The 20,952-nt window shown below is 36.6% G+C and overlaps 1 long non-coding RNA gene across 11 annotated transcripts in view; it reads left to right on the forward strand.

The window, feature by feature from the left end:
• LOC143646797 (uncharacterized) overlaps positions 1–20,952 on the forward strand; it is a 120,456-nt gene that overhangs the window by 93,050 nt on the left and 6,454 nt on the right. For 10 of the 11 annotated variants that reach the window (XR_013157630.1, XR_013157629.1, XR_013157625.1 and 7 more), the window contains 2 exons: positions 2,744–2,866; positions 2,953–3,201. This is a non-coding gene — a long non-coding RNA (uncharacterized LOC143646797). Of the gene's footprint in view, positions 1–2,743; positions 2,867–2,952; positions 3,202–20,952 lie in introns of those variants that run through there. The other variant, XR_013157624.1, reaches the window with a different exon arrangement.

A 20,952-nucleotide genomic window follows, 5' to 3' on the forward strand; every position in this document is an offset into this window, starting at 1 on the left:
CTTATTCTTCCAAATCAGGAATGCCCCCCTGTACTTGATCAATTCCTCAACATGTACATATGTTAATTTTCTCCTCCTGTTAAAAAATATTTTTTAAAAACTATGAAATATCTTTGTTCTACTCTGCTGTCCTAATGCTATCTGCATTTGTTCACTTTTATAAACTCTTTCCATTCTTTAAAGATGTTGCCTCTCCCAGGTGGCCTATTAGTATTTCCTTCCTTACTTAAATCTCCTACAATCAGGGTTTATTCCTGCCATATACCAAAAGTGTTCTGCCTTGTTCACATTTGGCCTCCATATATTAACCTGTCATCCATCCTTATTTTCATTGCCACCTCAAACTTAACATGTCCTAAACTGCTTAATTGGGTCTTCCCATCTTATTATTTGCCACTTCATCCTTTCACTTGTAAGCCCAGAAACCTTGAAATTAACTCTTGTTTTCCTCAAATCCCTCATGCCATCCTTCATCAAAACCTGCTATTTTTAATTTGAAAGTATATCCAGAATCCAGTTGGTGTTTGTCACACTAACTCTGCTTCCACCCTGGGAAAAGTACCATTATCTCTCATCTGGATCATTGCAATGTCTCCTTTCTGGCTTCCACCTGCTATTCTTTACTAAATAATCAATAAAGCAACAACAGAAAAACTTTTTTTAACAACAGCAAAACTTTTGAAACATAAAACAGAGCACTATCCCTCTGCTTGAATCACTTAGCAACTCCTTGCTTACCCAGAGAAAGCCAAAGCCTTGACAGTTTATAAGACCCTACTTGTCCTCTCATCTAATTACCTTTCCAAACTTTTCACCTTTTGTTCCTCCTTGCCCAGACAGCTCCTGGTCCTGCAGCTCCCTTACTATTTTTCATACTATACAAACTTTCCCATCTTTCCACCTAACACTTCCAATTATCTACAATCTTCTAAAAATTTCCAGGTGGCACAATTCTCATGTCCTACCAATCTTTGCTCAAATATCATCTTACCTGAATACTCTTCCTAGAATTTACCTTACTGGTTTTATGTGTCTTTGAAGGCAGAATATTCTGAAAGTGCTGGATTCTGCCTTGAAACCATTGGAATGAATACCCAAGAGGTGTTGGGACACTATTATTTAATGCACATAGATTGATTTTTCAGAAAGAAGGAAGTATGATGGTGGATTTCTTGGCTCACAGCAAGGTTCAAAATTCTCCGTAAAATAACAAGGCCATCAAGGAAAATGGTTTTTTATGACCTTGGCGTTCAGTCTTGTAAGAATAGTACTGTGGTACTAAATTTTTAAACAGACAGTGGATCATACAAACTAATTTAATATGGGGGAAAATGAGGATCTCTTTTCAGAGACAACAATGAAAGTAAAAATGCATTGTATTACAATATAGCAAGGTCCAAGGACATTGCACTGAATTCCCTTGTCATCCAAAGTCCCTCCAACAAAACATATTCAAAGGAACAAGTTAACTGAAAGTTTTTGCTTTCTTTGCTGAAATACTTTCAGTGATGAGGAAATCACCAATTTGAAATACTGGTTACTTAAATACTAATTAGGTCCAAGAGGTAGAGTTATTTTAATTGCAATGAGCTGAAACACTTCCAAAATGCTATTTACTTCAGTTACCACTACCTTGCAGCTGGTATAATTTCATATCTAATATTACCACTTTCTTTGAAATTATGTGAAAATAAACATAGTAAAGTATGTTATTCTTATTAAATATAATTTTGACCAGTGATAACTTAATAAACTTTGGTTTCTGAAGATCTGTTTCTTATTTACTTACAAGTTATTGTGGTTATCAATTTTGACAAGATAATTTACCTTGTGCCAAAATAGAGGGGACATCTACAAAAACTAAACTTGCCTTGATAATGAAGAACAATTTCTTGAGGTCAGTTTCATTTTAAGATTCAACAACCACCCACTGTAACCACCAAATGGATGGGACTTATATGACATTTGACAGGGACACATACACACACACATTGACTTCCTGCTTCAAAAATACTCACCTATCTGCATTTTTCTCACCTACCTGTTCTCTTTGGGTCAGTCAGCACAGGTGGTAGACAATGATTTCCCAGAGCCTTAAGGCTAGAGCAGGCTGTGCAGAGTCTGCATTGCCCTCCTCTGAGCCAAATAAGATGGTTCATTCTTTGGATGATATGAAATTTGACATCTTCTACTGATGTGAGATAGTAGGTTAAACAGTCATCTCTCAATCATCCCATGTTTCTTGGGGACGTTACCCTTCTGAGAATTCAGCTCTCAGATATTCTTCTGTAATTTGCCATTCATGTTACTAAACAAGGAAAACAGTCTTATGAGATTCAACTTTGCACACTGAGGCTGAGTTGTTGATAAAACACTCAGAGGATGGATGTAATTCTGCAATTACCAATTACCAATCTTTTTCCAAGTTAATTCTAAGTGTGACTGTCAATTTACCAAAGAAAAGACAACATCTGAATTAGAGTGAGAAAACAGTCTTAGTGTAAGTTTTGGAATATTAACCAAAAAAGGTTCACAACTCATCTGTAATAAAGCAGTATTGGAGAAAAAGTCCACATGTATTGAAATTCTCTATAATTAAGAAGAGTTTATTAATATTTCTAGTTAAATTAAAATTATGTCTTTTGAAGATATTAAAGAATTGAATAAATAAATGAATAAAAATAAAAGAAAATTTTCACTTAATGTTTGTTTTTAATCATTCATTTATTCAACTTTGTACCAGGTGCTCTAAGATGCCTTCAGATACACCAATGAATCATGCAAACTTTGATTGGGATATATCAATCACACCCACATGTTGATTGGATTACATCAGTGAATCACACAAAGCCTATAGTCTCATGGGGTAGGCTGTTATCATTTATTGCTACTGATGCTTGATTTAACTAATATATATTTTTAAATAATATGATTCCTGTGTATGTTTTTTAGGAAACTTGGGGAAGGAAAGAAACTACAGGCATATGGAGTACAATTCAATTATTTCTGTACATAATCTGTACACAGCTACCTTGAGGTAATTTCTCTCAAATATTTTGTTGCATCATCAAATTTTGAAAAAAAATATTTATAACACCATTTAAAGACTACGTAGTAAATAGCCTGGTATTAGGAATGGGCTTTTCAGCTGTGATCACAAATCTGTATCTTGTAACTCCTTCCTCCTTACTGAAAAATAGAGAAAAGAATGATATCTCTTGCAAAGCAGATTATGGTGTCACTTTTTCTGCCAGCTGCAGAGGAGAAATAACAATTTTGTATACATCAGCCACAGCTCGATAGAAGGAGGTTAGAGGGTGTCCAAGTCTCCAAGGGAGATTCCAGCCTACACATGCAAGAGAACAAACCAGAGAGAATGTGGAGCATAGGCAATATACATAGCCATAACCCAGAGCATGTCATGCTTCACAAGTCAGCAGGGCAGCCAGAATAAGGTGAACTTTGGAGTTCACTTTATTCCATAGTGGATAACTATGGGAGGATGTTAGGATGCTCCCTTCCAATTTTCAACCATGTCATGAGAGGAGGGTGAATCTCTTTTCTATGGCAAGAGGATATTAGAAGACAGATGGATAAATATACCCTGTAAGAATGATGTTCATGGTGATGATTAAAAATATGCACCATTAAATCATATAAATTATAATTGATAGTATACATTATAGGTTTCAAATTGTAATATACATTACAGGTTATATTCATAACATAAGCAATCATGCATCCATGGTATATATAAGAACTTAATTTCTGAAGGCCTTATTCTGTGTCCTTCAAAATGAAAAAGACTAGGTGATCTTTCCCTCATTCCAAAATCTATATATAATTCTAGTTTTCTTTCTAATAGCCCTTTAATTTTCAAGAGTATCACATCACCTGGTAATACATTGCATGATACATGTTGAGGGATGTTCAGCTACGGCCATTTGCTATATATTTTACTTCATAAAGGAATGAGAATCCAGTCACTGGTTTCTTATTCTGAACCTAAAATCATTTTTGATCATATTTTCTTAGATGTCAATAATCACATATTGCTAGTTAAAAATAACCAGCCATTTATGTGTACCACACTGTAACCACAAATCTAATCACTCTTTCCACTACACAAATTTTCATTCAGAATTTCTATTTTAAAACTATTTTAGGGTAGGCTACAGTGGCTCACTGGCAGAGTTCTCACCTGTCATGCTGGAGACCTGGTGCCTGCCCATGTAAAAGAAAAAAAAAGCTTTTATATTTACTAGAAATTTTTGTTTTCTTTACATTTATGTTTAATTCCTTATAAGTTTATAGGAAATTTTAAATTATGCAATTATTTCTCATAGTCATATATTACATTATGTGAAAATTCCAGTTATTTAGAGGTAATTTGAAAGCTAATCAAAATATTACTACATGTCATTCCAATTTAAGAGTATTCTGTTTGAATACTTCAGTAATGAGTTTAGAATGTTTTCCTTTTTATTGAAATAAAACATATTTTCCAAAGGTCTCCATCTATTAAAGTATTTCTACTTCAAACATCATACAGAGAGATTTGAATTCCTCTTTGTAAAAATCATATATATTTATCTTCTCTCTGTTTTCTCTAAATCAGATTAAGAATTTCCACTTCCTTTCAAGCTTTTCTCTTGGCAGAATTGAAAGGTCTCATTAGATTCTCAAATGGATGCATGCTATCTTATGTAGGAGTCTCTTGAAGCACAGCCCTCAGAGAAGGCAGCATGCTTCAGGAAGGCTGCAGATAAAGTAGTTTTGTACTCATGATTACTCTTTTAAAGACAGTCACATCTTGAAATTAGCAGATAATTTGTTATCTTAATAAGCCTGCTGGCATATAATTAGGTTGAAAACCTTTACTTCTAAAGATTTCCATGTGATCACACAATTGAGATAAGGAAACTTCAGATAATTAATCTACATAGACAATTGAACACAACATATCCCCAAAGGTTTGTCTTTTCATTACTTTCTCCCTGGTGTATTATATGAGAGGGGAGCAAGGGATTTGGACTAACATTCATTGAGTATATATTAGGTGTCAGACACTTTAATATCACACATAAGCCCAATGAAATGACCCATTTCTCCCATGAGAACATACACAGAAAAGTTTATGTAACTCACCAGGGACACAGAAGTACTACATCAGAGTAGTGGTGTTTGAATTTAGGCTTCTTTTAGCCTCAAACTTATTGTCTTTCACAATCACGCACTTCTTTAAACCCATTCATAGGAAATGTAAGTGCCATATTAGTGGAATCAAGTTCAAAGACCACCAAAGGAAATGAGGAAATGCTAGTTATTTGTGTGATGCAAGATTTATGAGTTTGCTAGTTACTTCAGAAGCTAACAAGAGACAAATGATCAAGAGACCTAACACTTGCATTGAAGAGAACTCATATCACAAAAATGATGCAGTAGGATTCAAGAAATGCAGTTGGTTAGAAAAGACTTCCTGGGAGTGTGAGTGAGGAGAACTTTCAGGATATAGCATCTTGGAGGTCTTAGGGGGAACTGAGGGTCACTGATTCCACACCATTCCCTTTTTTTCATCATTCCCTTTTGTAGTAATATCTTTCCCCAATAAATTTATCAATGAATAATGGTTTCAGAGCAATTTATTATCTTTTGAAAACTCCAACTGTGGCTCTATCTCCTTCTTTACCTGTAAACTTCAAAAATTTGTCCACTTTTTTTAAAAAAGAAAGATTCCTTCCTGATTTGCTCCCCACCCAACTCTACCACCAATAAATACAATAAATATCCCCTTTGTCTTACTTTAAATCATATAGAAAGAAGAAAAAACCTGCATTATGTCATTAATTTTTTCTTCATGTAAATATTCTTGTGTTTTTAAAAATCTCTTGAACTCATGGATATTTTTAGTATGGGTATATTATGTAACAACTAAGAGCAAATACATTATTTTTTTAAAAAAACTGATATAGCCTTCTCCCCTCTCTTTCTCCGCCGGCCCGCCGCGCGGCGCCCACGCCCCGCAGCAGCCGACCCGCCCGCCCTCCTTCTCCCCTCTCTTTCTCCGCCGGCCCGCCGCGCGGCGCCCACGCCCCGCAGCAGCCGACCCGCCCGCCCTCCTTCTCCCCTCTCCTCCCCCTCCTGCTCCGGCCGCTCTCGAACCACCACAGTGCCCTCTTCCCCCGCCTTCACCGGCTCCTCCACCACCAGCCTCTACAGCCTTGCCGCCCTCACCTTTCCTCCTCCAGAACAGCTACTGGGGGAGTGGAGATAATACAGAGCAGCTCCCGGAGCCACGAGGGAGAGCAAAGGGACGGCGTACCCCATCCTGGAACGGCTGACTATCTGGGAGAACCAGCTCCGGTGAGATCACCAAGGGGCACGGGCTTTCCTGGGTGGGACGGAAAGCGACCGGAGTCCCTCCCTTCCACCTTCCCAGGCCAGCTGGTAGAATTGGACAGGCGGTCCCCTTAGGCCGCAGCGGCTGGTGCCCCCACCACACGAGGCCCCCCGGAACAACTGAGATAGTTGGGTCGGAAATTCCCAGACTGCGGAGAACAGTGACCGGGGGATCCCTTCCAAACACGTGACTCCCCCGTCGGCTGGGAATAGTGCACTCTCCCGGGCTGCGACAGCTGGCGCCCTCCCGCCACGCTTGGTGCCCCGGGCCGACTAGCTAATTCGGCCGGACGCTCTCCCGTGCTGCGGCGGCCGGCGACCCTCCCCGCATTCGGAACCCCAGGCCGGCTGGCATTCTTCCAAGACGCTTCGGCTGCCGAACCTCCCCTACGGCGAGAATTTTCCAGAGTTAAAGGACCCACAGCAACTTTCACTGGTGGAACCCGTAGACAAACGTGTGCCACGAGCGCCACCTACTGGGCAGGATAAGAAAAACAGAACCCAGAGATTGCACAGAAAAATCTTTCAACCTGTGGGGTCGAACACCCAGGGAAATCTGACTAAATGCCCAGACGCCAGCAGAAGATAACGGATCACGCTCAGAAAATTGAACATACGGCCCAGTCAAATGAAGAAACCAATAGTTCAAATGAGATACAGGAGCTGAAACAACTAATGCTGAATATACGAACAGAAATGGAAAACCTCTTCAAAAACGAAATCGATAAATTGAGGGAGGACATGAAGAAGACATGGGCTGAACATAAAGAAGAAATAGAAAAACTGAAAAAACAAATCACAGAACTTATGGAAGTGAAAGATAAAGTAGAAAAGATGGAAAAAACAATGGATACCTACAACGACAGATTTAAAGAAACAGAAGATAGAATTAGTGATTTGGAGGGTGAAACATCTGAATTCCAAAAAGAAACAGAAACTATCCGGAAAAGAATGGAAAAATTTGAACAAGGTATCAGGGAACTCAAGGACAATGTGAACCGTACAAATATACGTGTAGTGGGTATCCCAGAAGGAGAAGAGAAGGGAAAAGGAGGAGAAAAACTAATGGAAGAAATTATCACTGAAAATTTCCCAACTCTTATGAAAGACCTAAAATTACAGATCCAAGAAGTGCAGCGCACCCCAAAGAGATTAGACACAAATAGGCGTTCCCCAAGACACTTACTAGTTAGAATGTCAGAGGTCAAAGAGAAAGAGAGGATCTTGAAAGCAGCGAGAGAAAAACAATCCATCACATACAAGGGAAACCCAATAAGACTATGTGTAGATTTCTCAGCAGAAACCATGGAAGCTAGAAGACAGTGGGATGATATATTTAAATTACTAAAAGAGAAAAACTGCCACCCAAGACTCCTATATCCAGCAAAATTGTCCTTCAAAAATGAGGGAGAAATTAAAACATTCTCAGACAAAAAGTCACTAAGAGAATTTGTGACCAAGAGACCAGCTCTGCAAGAAATACTAAAGGAAGCACTAGAGTCAGAACCGAAAAGACAGAAGAGAGAGGTATGGAGAAGAGTGTAGAAAGAAGGAAAGTCAGATATGATATGTATAATACAAAAGGCAAAATGGTAGAGGAAAATATTATCCAAACAGTAATAACTCTAAATGTCAATGGACTGAATTCCCCAATCAAAAGACATAGACTGGCAGAATGGATTAAAAAACAGGATCCTTCTATATGCTGTCTACAGGAAACACATCTTAGACCCAAAGATAAATATAGATTGAAAGTGAAAGGTTGGGAAAAGATATTTCATGCAAATAACAACCAGAAAAGAGCAGGAGTGGCTATACTAATATCCAACAAGTTAGACTTCAAATGTAAAACAGTTAAAAGAGACAAAGAAGGACACTATATACTATTAAAAGGAACAATTAAGCAAGAAGACATAACAATCATAAATATTTACGCACCGAACCAGAATGCCCCAAAATACGTGAGGAATACACTGCAAACACTGAAGAGGGAAATAGACACATATACCATAATAGTTGGAGACTTCAATTCCCCACTCTCATCAATGGACAGAACATCTAGACAGAGGATCAATAAAGAAATAGAGAATCTGAATATTACTATAAAGGAGCTAGACTTAACAGATATTTATAGGACATTAAATCCCACAACAGCAGGATACACCTTTTTCTCAAGTGCTCATGGATCATTCTCAAAGATAGACCATATGCTGGGTCACAAAGCAAGTCTTAACAAATTTAAAAAGATTGAAATCATACACAACACTTTCTTGGATCATAAAGGAATGAAGTTGGAAATCAATAATAGGCGGAGTGCCAGAAAATTCATAAATACATGGAGGCTCAACAACACACTCTTAAACAACAAGTGGGTCAAAGAAGAAATTGCAAGAGAAATTAGTAAATACCTAGAGGCAAATGAAAATGAAAACACAACATATCAAAACTTATGGGACGCAGCAAAGGCAGTGCTAAGAGGGAAATTTATTGCCCTAAATGCCTTTATCAGAAAAGAAGAAAAGGCAAAAATGCAGGAATTAACTGTCCACTTGGAAGAACTGGAGAAAGAACAGCAAACTAATCCCAAAGCAAGCAAAAGGAAAGAAATAACAAAGATTAGAGCAGAAATAAATGAAATTGAAAACATGAAAACAATATAGAAAATCAATAAGACCAGAAGTTGGTTCTATGAGAAAATCAACAAGATTGATGGGCCCTTAGCAAGATTGACAAAAAGAAGAAGAGAGAGGATGCAAATAAATAAGATTAGAAATGAAAGAGGAGACATAACTACTGACCTCACAGAAATAAAGGAGGTAATAACAGGATACTATGAACAACTTTACGCTAATAAATACAACAATTTAGAAGAAATGGACAGGTTCCTGGAAAGACATGAACAACCAACTTTGACTCAAGAAGAAATAGACGACCTCAACAAACCAATCACAAGTAAAGAGATTGAATTAGCTATTCAAAAGCTCCCTAAAAAGAAAAGTCCAGGACCAGACGGCTTCACATGTGAATTCTATCAAACATTCCAGAAAGAATTAGTACCTACTCTCCTCAAACTGTTCAACATAATTGAAGTGGAGGGAAAACTACCTAATTCGTTCTATGAAGCCAACATCACCCTCATACCAAAACCAGGCAAAGATATTACAAAAAAAGAAAACTACAGACCAATCTCTCTAATGAATACAGATGCAAAAATTCTCAATAAAATTCTAGCAAATCGTATCCAACAACACATTAAAAGAATTATACATCATGACCAAGTAGGATTCATCCCAGGTATGCAAGGATGGTTCAACATAAGAAAATCAATTAATGTAATACACCATATCAACAAATCAAAGCAGAAAAATCACATGATCATCTCAATTGATGCAGAGAAGGCATTTGACAAGATTCAACATCCTTTCCTGCTGAAAACACTTCAAAAGATAGGAATACAAGGGAACTTCCTTAAAATGATAGAGGGAATATATGAAAAACCCACAGCTAATATCATCCTCAATGGGGAAAAATTGAAAACTTTCCCCCTAAGATCAGGAACAAGACAAGGATGTCCACTATCACCACTATTATTCAACATTGTGTTGGAAGTTCTAGCCAGAGCAATTAGGCAAGAAAAAGAAATACAAGGCATCAAAATTGGAAAGGAAGAAGTAAAACTATCACTGTTTGCAGACGATATGATACTATATGTAGAAAACCCAGAAAAATCCACAACAAAATTACTAGAGCTAATAAATGAGTACAGAAAAGTAGCAGGCTACAAGATCAACATTCAAAAATCTGTAGCTTTTCTATACACTAGTAATGAACAAGCTGAGGCGGAAATCAAGAAACGAATCCCATTTACAATCGCAACTAAAAGAATAAAATACCTAGGAATAAATTTAACCAAAGAGACAAAAAACCTATATAAAGAAAACTACAAGAAACTGTTAAAAGAAATCACAGAAGACCTAAATAGATGGAAGGGCATACCGTGTTCATGGATTGGAAGACTAAATATAGTCAAGATGTCAATCCTACCTAAATTGATTTACAGATTCAATGCAATACCAATCAAAATCCCAACAACTTATTTTTCAGAAATAGAAAAACCAATAAGCAAATTTATCTGGAAGGGCAGGGTGCCCCGAATTGCTAAAAACATCTTGAGGGGAAAAAACGAAGCTGGAGGTCTCGTGCTGCCTGACTTTAAGGCATATTATGAAGCCACAGTGGTCAAAACAGCATGGTATTGGCATAAAGATAGATATATCGACCAATGGAATCGAATAGAGTGCTCAGATATAGACCCTCTCATCTATGGACATTTGATCTTTGATAAGGCAGTCAAGCCAACTCACCTGGGACAGAACAGTCTCTTCAATAAATGGTGCCTAGAGAACTGGATATCCATATGCAAAAGAATGAAAGAAGACCCATCTCTCACACCCTATACAAAAGTTAACTCAAAATGGATCAAAGATCTAAACATTAGGTCTAAGACCATAAAACAGTTAGAGGAAAATGTTGGGAGATATCTTATGGATCTTACAACTGGAGGCGGTTTTATGGACCTTAAACCTAAAGCAAGAACACTGAAGAAGGAAATAAATAAATGGGAGCTCCTCAAAATTAAACACTTTTGTGCATCAAAGAACTTCATCAAGAAAGTAGAAAGACAGCCTACACAATGGGAGACAATATTTGGAAACGACATATCAGATAAAGGTCTAGTATCCAGAATTTATAAAGAGATTGTTCAACTCAACAACAAAAAGACAGCCAACCCAATTACAAAATGGGAAAAAGACTTAAACAGACACCTACCAGAAGAAGAAATACGGATGGCCAAGAGGCACATGAAGAGATGCTCAATGTCTCTGGCCATTAGAGAAATGCAAATCAAAACCACAATGAGATATCATCTCACACCCACCAGAATGGCCATTATCAACAAAACAGAAAATGACAAGTGCTGGAGAGGATGCAGAGAAAGAGGCACACTAATCCACTGTTGGTGGGAATGTCAAAGGGTGCAACCACTGTGGAAGGCAGTTTGGCGGTTCCTCAAAAAGCTGAATATAGAATTGCCATATGACCCAGCAATACCATTGCTAGGTATCTACTCAAAGGACTTAAGGGCAAAGACACAAACGGACATTTGCACACCAATGTTTATAGCAGCGTTATTTACAATTGCAAAGAGATGGAAACAGCCGAAATCTCCATCAACAGAAGAGTGGCTAAACAAACTGGTATATACATACGATGGAATATTATTCAGCTTTAAGACAGGATAAACTTATGAAGCATGTAATAACATGGATGGACCTAGAGAACATTATGCTGAGTGAGTCTAGCCAAAAACTAAAGGACAAATACTGTATGGTCCCACTGATGTGAACGGACATTCGAGAATAAACTTGAAATATGTCATTGGTAACAGAGTTCAGCAGAAGTTAGAAACAGGGTAAGACAATGGGTAATTGAAGCTGAAGGGATACAGACTGTGCAACAGGACTAGATACAAAAACTCAAAAATGGACAGCACAATAATACCTAATTGTAAAGTAATCATGTTAAAATACTGAATGAAGCTGCATCTGAGTTATAGGGTTTTTTTGTTTTTGTTTGCTTGTTGGTTTGTTTGTTGTTGTTGTTTTTTACTATTATTACTACTTTTATTTCTTTTCTTTATATTAACATTTTATATCTTTTTCTGTTGTGTTGCTAGTTCCTCTAAACCGATGCAAATGTACTAAGAAACAATGATCATGCATCTATGTGATGATGTTAAGAATTACTGAGTGCATATGTAGAATGGTATGATTTCTAAATGTTGTGTTAATTTCTTTTTTTTTCTTTCCGTTAATGAAAAAAAAAAAGAAAAGAAAACAAGCCCTGGGACTGCCTTAATTAAATTATTCTATGGCATACTAATCTACCACATGCAAGACTAATTTCAGAAAAAAAAAACTGATATAAATAATAACACAATATCAAACACTGAATCCCATAGTAGACCATTAGTTGTGGTTCTTTGAAACTGTATATACCTGGATAAATCCTATGCACTTTAAATAGACTAGAGATAGAATAGAGGGTTCAGATATCTCTGAAAAGTCATCACAGAAACTTTTGAGGCCTTATTTGGAGGAGTAGCCTGAGAAGCCTAGTGAGTCTGTTTTTATACTTATCATATGGAATCATATGAAGTTTTATTTTGGCTGGCTGTAAAGATTGACAGAAAAGCCCACAACTCTGCAGTCCCATTTCCTGCCAGTTACATAGAAAGTCTGCAATGATAGACAAAGCCTCTAATTCACAATAATATATGGGACTTCAATGCCAATGATCATTTGAAAACAGAATAGGACCTGAATATTATATCCCATGATAATAATTGTTGAAAATTATCACTGGTACCCATTGCTTATGAAAAATATCTATTTTTATAGATATTTTTATATCTATAAAAATAGGTATTAAAAAATTATAGTTTATAATCTAGTGTATTTCATTCACCAGCTAAGCTATAGCCTCATCAAAATACTGGAAGTTCCAAAACGTATCACCTTTTGTCTGCTCCTGAGCTTTGCACAGATGTTTATTCTGTCTGGGTTCCATTAAAACTGCAGAGGCAGGGCTGGTAATTCCAGGCCTTGTATGTACACTATTTTCAAATAACATTTCCACTGTGAACTTTCTCAGATCCTTCCTTCCCCATATTCACATGCACTGTCCCCTCTGGCAGTTCCTGATGTACTTGTTTGTGTTTCTAGTAAAAATTTGTCCTATTTTTTTTATGGGCAGGCCCTGAGAATCAAACCCAGGTCTCCAGCATGGCAGGTGGGAACTCTGTCTGCTTAGCTATGATGTCCTGCCCTGTGCCCCCTTTTTTATGATTTTGTCCATATGCCAATTCTTCCCTATAGCTGGACTATGAGCTCTAGGTTTTTCCATTTATTTAGCTCTGTGTCTTGAGCTATTCAAATGATGCCTGGCTTCTAAAATGGTCTATTGAATGATGGAATAGACACAAGTGTCAGTGAACAGATCTGGTACTATAATAACAGATATGTTTTTGCTAGCACATTTGGTTGAGCCTCAAGCTTCTCATGTTTACAATACAGATAGGGTTTACACCAACCTTTTCAGAAAGTGATTGTTAATCTCAAATGAAGTATTGTATTTATTAATTTATTCCAGAAGCTATAATGAGTTTTTACTCTATATAGACCCAAGATGAAGGGAATGTGAGATTAAAACCATGAACAGAATCCATTCTTGCCCTTGAGTAGGCTAAGTTATGAAACAGAATATCTTGCAATAAATCAATTTTAAACATAAAATTATTATATAAATACACCTTCTTAACATACACAGATATTGATTAGAGTTCATATGCATGGGTTGCAGGCCAAGGGCCAGCATTATTTCTGACATATTTCTTAGAGACTTGTGGTTCTCCTGCAGTTACTAGAAACTGTCTCTGCTTTAATATTTCTCTCTGAAATTCTTCCATTTAAGCACACTCCATTATAAATACAGATATGTGGGCAGATGCATAAGCTCTTTACCCAAAGAGGAGGCTGAGCCCACAGGGACAATTAAATAACCTCAGCCCACTGAATCTATCAACATAGGCTCTTGAGAAAAGGGAAAAGGATAAAAATGCATGTTGCTTAAATGAAAATAGAGGTCCTAAGAACCAGAAGCAGGGAGGGAAAATGCTGAGTCAGTGGCTGTTGAATTTCGGGTTTGTTCTGAATATTTTCCCTTCTTTTTTATGGGGTAGGGGGCTATTTTGGCAGGGAAGGCTAAGCCATGGGCTAAGAAGATTGTGAATCCCTGACACTGAGGGAAGATGCATGACCACACAGAGCTCAGGCCTTCTGTGAGAAAAGTTCAGGGAAGAAAAGAAAGATTGTCTGTCATGAAGAATTGGTTTCAGGAACTCAAAGATGTAATGTCCAAGAAGTTAGAGAACAAGAACAAGGAAGAATGGACAGATGTTGGAGAATTCTGGAATTCAGGGAATTGATATTAGCTCAAAGAAGGAAATGTACAAAGGACAGGAATATTAGAGCAGTGGGTACAGTTAGCTAAATGATTTGGAAATATGTAAACTATTAGAGGAGTTAAAGGATGGCATTAAGGTAAAGATTAAAATAGTGGGTGCATCAAAATGTGGTAATATGAGGACCAACAAAAAGATGTTTTATTTATCCCAGAAGAAAGACCATGAGAAAATGCAAATGTAAATTGGACCATCCTTATGAAACAAAAAAGTGCCTGGAGATTAATTCACTTATCCATTTATAAGTACAATGAAATATAGTTTTACTCAAGTCCATTATTATCTGCATGGATATGACGTAGGAAAATTTGTTTTACAAATTACAATGGTATAAATCTCTGGCCTACCCTACCAATGCCAGAGAGAAAAAAAAGGCTTTCAACTCATAAATGCCAGAACCAAAAAGACAAGATGTATGCCATGTGATGTCACACTCCCACATCAATGTCCCCTTTACCATAAGCCAGTGTGACCTTACCTTAGCTTACCAGGCACTAGGAAATCTCAAAGCAAGTTATCTGTGTTAGCAAGTCAAACATAAATTCGAACAAATATATTGCCCTATTATGTCTTTTGCTGGTTTGAAACTGTTATGTATCCCAAAACTGCCATGGTTTTTAGTCCTAACCCAATACTGTGGGGACAGATTTATTATTAGGGAGGGATCTTTTGATTAGGTTGTTTCCATGGTGATGTGACACACACAATTGTAGTTGTGATCTTTTGATTAGATTGAGATATGATGTCCATTCAAGGCAGGTCTTAATTAGTTTATTATAGTCCTTACAAGAGTCCACACAAAGAGAATTAAGATGTTTGGAGAGTTGACACAGACACAGACATTTAGAGATGCAGAAGATGCCAGTAGCTCTAGAAGAGGCCAGAAGCTGAGAGTTGTTTGAAACCAGAAGTTGGATGGGAATGACAACAGATGTCACCATGTGCTTTCCCATATGAAAAGGAAACCCAGGACAGAGAAAATTGGTGTTCCTTCTGAGAAGATATGCTCCTTTTTGGTGTCTTAATTTGAACATATTCACAGGCTTAAAACTGTAGCTTGTAACTTAATGAATCTCTTTTTTAAATTTATTTATTAATTGAAAAAAGAACAAACAAAAACATTAACATATAATTCCATTCTACATATATATTCAGTAATTCTCAGTATCCTCACATAGTTGCATATTCATCATTTCTTAGAACATTTGCATCAATTCAGAAAAAGAAATAAAAAGACAACAAAAAAAGAAATAAAATGATAATGGAGAAAAAAAAGACAGAAAAAAAGATTATACATACCATACCCCTCACCCTTCACTTTCAATTATCACTAGTATTTCAAACTAAATTTATTTTACATTTGTTCCCCCTATTCCTTATTTTTTTGTTTTCATTTTTTAGATATATTTATTAATTAAAAAATTAACAAACCAAATAAAACATCAATATATATAATCAGTAATTCACAACATCATCACTTAGTTGCATATTCATCATTTCTTAGAAAATTTGTATTAATTCAGAAAAAGAAATAAAAAGACAATAGGAAAAGAAATAAAATGAACACAGGAAAGAAAAAAAGATTATACCTACCATACCCCTTATTCCTCACTTTCATTGATCACTAGCATTTCAAACTAAATTTATTTTAGCATTTGTTCCCCCTAGTATTTATTTTAATTCTATATGTTCCAGTCATTTGTTGACAAGGTAGATAAAAGGAGCATCAGACACAAGGTTTCCACAATCACACAGTCACATTGTGAAAGCTGTATCATTATACAATCATCCTCAAGAAACATGGCTACTGGAACACAGCTCTACATTTTCAGGCAGTTCCTCCAGCCTCTGCATTACATCTTGAATAACAAGCTGATATCTACTTAATGCATAAGAATAACCTCCAGGATAACCTCTCAACTCTGTTTGGAATCTCTCAGACATTGACACTTTGTCTCATTTCACTCTTCCCCCTTTTGGTAAAAAAGGTTTTCTCAATCCCTTGATGCTAAGTCTCAGTTCATTCCAGGGTTTTTTTCAATCCCTTGATGCTGAGTCTCAGCTCATTCTAGGATTTCTGTCCCACATCGACAGGAAGGTCCAACCCCTGGGAGTCAGGTCCCAGGTAGACAGAGGGAGGGTGGTGAGATTGCTTGTTCTGTTGGCTGGAGAGAGAAAGACCACATCTGAGCAACAAAAGAGGCTCTCTTGGGGATGACTGTTAGGCCTAAATTTTAAGTAGACTTGACTTATCCTTTGTGGGGTTAAGTTTCATATAAACAAACCCCAAGACTGGGGGCTCAGCCTATAGCTTTGCTTGTCCACACTGCTTGTGAGAATATCAAGAATTCAACTTGGGGAAGTTGCATTTCTCCCATTTCACCATTCCCCGAAGGGGGCTTTGCAAATACTTTTCCACTCACTGATCAAATCACTCTGGGATTCATCGGGGCATCGCTCTGGACAAACCAACAAAATCTCATGTCCTACCTGAGATTCCAAGTACTTATGGTGTTCAATCAAACTATCTATGTAAGTTATATTAGGAAATGCACTAGTCAAAATATAAATTTTGTAACAAATAAACATTTTTTGCTTTAGTCTCACACATAAGGTGACATTTTAAAATATTAATTACCATCTATTTTCAGCACCCTGCAATAATGACATTCCTTTGTTCTTCCTCATGCAAAAACATTTTTAAAATTTGTGCATTTAGTCACTATTATTATACAATCTAGGCATTCCTAGATTATACCATCTCAATCTTTAACATCTATCTTTCTTTCTGATTTCATTTATGCCCCTAGCCCATCTCCCTCTATCATTCTCACATGCAGCTTCATTCAGTGTTTTAACATAATCGTATTACAGTTAGGTAGTATTGTGCTGTCCATTTCTGAGTTTTTATATTCAGCCCTCTTGCACAGTCTGTATCCCTTCAGCTCCAATTACCCAATATTTTACCCTATTTCTATCTCCTGATGGTCTCTGTTACCAACAAAATATTCCAAGTTTATTCACTAATGTCAGTTCATATCAGTGAAACCATACAGCATTTGTGGTTTTGTTTTTGGCTAGTCTCACTCAGCATAATGTTCTCAAGGTCCATCCATGTTGTTACATACTTCATAAGTTTATTCTGTCTTAAAGCTGCATAATATTCCATAGTATGTATATACCACAGTTTGTTTAGCCACTCATCTGTTGATGGACATTTTGGCTGTTTCCATCTCCTTGCAATTGTAAATAGTGCTACTATAAACATTGATGTGCAAATGTCTGTGTCTTTGCCCTTATGCCCTCTGAGTAGAAACGTAGCAATGGTATTGCTGGGTCATATGGCAATTCTATATTCAGCTTTTTGAGGAACTGCCAAACTGCCTTCCATAGCAGTGGCACCATTTGACATTCCCACCAACAGTGGATAAGTGTGCCTCTTTCTCCACATCCTCTACAGCACTTGTCATTTTCTGTTTTGTTGACAATGGCCATTCTGGTGGGTGTGAGATGATATCTCATTGTGGTTTTGATTTGCATTTCTCTAATGGCCAGAGACATTGAGCATCTCTTCATGTGCCTTTTGGCCATTTGTATTTCCTCTTCTGATAGGTGTCTGTTCAAGTCTTTTTCCCATTTTGTAATTGGGTTGGCTGTCTTTTTCTTGTTGAGTTGAACAATCTCTTTATAAATTCTGGATACTAGACCTTTATCTGATGTGTCATTTCCAAATACTGTCTCCCATTGTGTAGGCTGTCTTTCTACTTTCTTGATGAAGTTCTTTGATGCACAAAAGTGTTTAATTTTGAGGAGTTCCCATTTATTTATTTCCTTCTTCAGTGCTCTTGCTTTGGGTGTAAGGTCTATAAACCACCTCCAATTATAAGATTTATAAGATATTTCCCTACATTTTCCTCCAACTGTTTTATGGTCTTAGGCCTAATGTTTAGATCTTTGATCCATTTTTAGTTAAGTTTTGTATAAGGTGTGAGATACGGGTGCTCTTCCATTCTTTTGCATATGGATATCCAGTTCTCTAGGCACCATTTATTGAAGAGACTGTTCTGTCCCAGGTCAGTTGGCTTGACTGCCTGATCAAGGATCAAATGTCCATAGATGAGAGGGTCTATATCTGAGCATTCTATTCAATTCCATTGTTCAATGTATGTATCTTTATGCCAGTACCATGCTGTTTTGACCACTGTGGCTTCATAATATGCCTTAAAGTCAGGCAGCATGAGATCTCCATCTTCGTTTTTTTTTCCTCAAGATACTTTTAGCAATTCGGGGCACCCTGCCCTTCCAGATAAATTTGCTTATTGGTTTTTCTATTTCTGAAAAGTAAGTTGTTGGGATTTTGATTGATATTGCATTGAGTCTGTAAATCAATTTAGGTAGGATTGACATCTTAACTATATTTAGTCTTCCAATCCATGAACACGGTATGCCCTTCCATCTATTTAGGTCTTCTGTGATTTCTTTTAACAGTTTCTTGTAGTTTTCTTTCTATAGACCTTTTGTCTCTTTTTTTTTTCACATGGGCAGGCACCAGGAATCGAACCCAGGTCCTCTGGCATGGCAGGCAAGCATTCTTGCCTGCTGAGCCACCGTGGCCTGCCCACCTTTTGTCTCTTTAGTTAAATTTTTTCCTAAGTATTTTATTCTTTTAGTTGCAATTATAAATGGAATTCATTTCTTGATTTACCCCTCAGATTGTTCATTGCTAGTGTATACAATCACTACAGATTTTTGAATGTTGATCTTGTAACCTGCCACTTTGCTGTACTTGTTTATTAACTCTAGTAGTTTTGCTGTGGATTTTTCAGGGTTTTAATGCATAGTATCATATCATCTGCAAACAGTGATAATTTTACTTCTTCCTTCCCAATTTTGATGCCTTGTATTTCTTTTTCTTATCTAATTGCTCTGGCCAGAACTTCCAACACAGTGTTGAATAACAGTGGTGATAGTGGATATCCTTGTCTTGTTTCTGATCTTTGGGGGAAGGTTTTCAGTATTTTCCCATTGAGGATGATATTAGCTGTGGGTTTTTCATATATTCCCTTTTCCATTTTAAGGAAGTTCCCTTGTGTCCCTATCCTTTGAAGTGTTTTCAACAGGAAAGTATGTTGAATTTTGTCAAATGCCTTCTCTGCATCAATTGAGATGATCATGTGATTTTTCTGCTTTGATTTGTTGATATGGTGTATTACATTAATTGATTTTCTTATATTAAACCATCCTTGCATATCTGGGATGAATCCAACTTGGTCATGATGTATAATTCTTTTAATGTGTTGCTGGATTCGATTTGCTAGAATTTTGTTGAGGATTTTTGCATCTATGTTCATTAGAGAGTTTGGTCTACAGTTTTCTTTTTTTTTAAGTTTTTTTTATTAATTAAAAAAAGAATTAACAAAACAATTAGAAATCATTCCATTCTACATGTACAATCAGTAATTCTTAATAACATCACATAGTTGCATATTCATCATTTCTTAGTACATTTGCATCGATTTAGAAAAAGAAATTAAAAGACAACAGAATAAGAATGAAAACAATAATAGAAAGAAAAAAAAAACCTATGCCTCACATACAGCTTCATTCAGTGTTTTAACATAATTGCATTACAATTGGGTAGTATTGTGCTGTCCATTTCTGAGTTTTTATATCCAGTCCCGTTGTACAGTCTGTATCCCTTCAGCTCCAATTACCCCTTCTCTTTTTTTTTTTTTTAATTAACGGAAAAAAAGAAATTAACCCAACATTTAGAAATCATACCATTCTACATATGCAATCAGTAATTCTTAACATCATCACATAGATGCATGATCATCATTTCTTAGTACATTTGCATCGGTTTAGAAGAACTAGCAACATAACCAAAAAAGATATAGAATGTTAATATACAGACAAAAATAAAAGTAATAATAGTAAAATCAAAACAAAACAAAGCAAAAACCTATAGCTCAGATGCAGCTTCATTCAATGTTTTAACAAGATTACTTTACAATTAGGTATTATTGTGCTGTCCATTTTTGAGTTTTTGTATCTAGTCCTGTTACACTGTCTGTATCCCTTCAACTCCAATTGCCCATTATCTTACCCTGGTTCTACCTCCTGCTGGACTCTGTTACCAATGACATATTCCAAATTTATTCTCGAATGTCTGTTCACATCAGTGGGACCATACAGTATTTGTCCTTTAGTTTTTGGCTAGACTCACTCAGCATAATGTTCTCTAGGTCCATCCATGTTATTACATGCTTCATAAGTTTATCCTGTCTTAAAGCTGAATAATATTCCATCGTATGTATATACCACAGTTTGTTTAGCCACTCTTCTGTTGATGGAGATTTCGGCTGTTTCCATCTCTTTGCAATTGTAAATAACGCTGCTATAAACATTGGTGTGCAAATGTCCGTTTGTGTCTTTGCCCTTAAGTCCTTTGAGTAGATTCCCAGCAATGG

The sequence above is a fragment of the Tamandua tetradactyla genome, chromosome 9, assembly GCF_023851605.1.
Source record: "Tamandua tetradactyla isolate mTamTet1 chromosome 9, mTamTet1.pri, whole genome shotgun sequence".
Classification (NCBI taxonomy): Eukaryota; Metazoa; Chordata; class Mammalia; order Pilosa; family Myrmecophagidae; genus Tamandua; species Tamandua tetradactyla.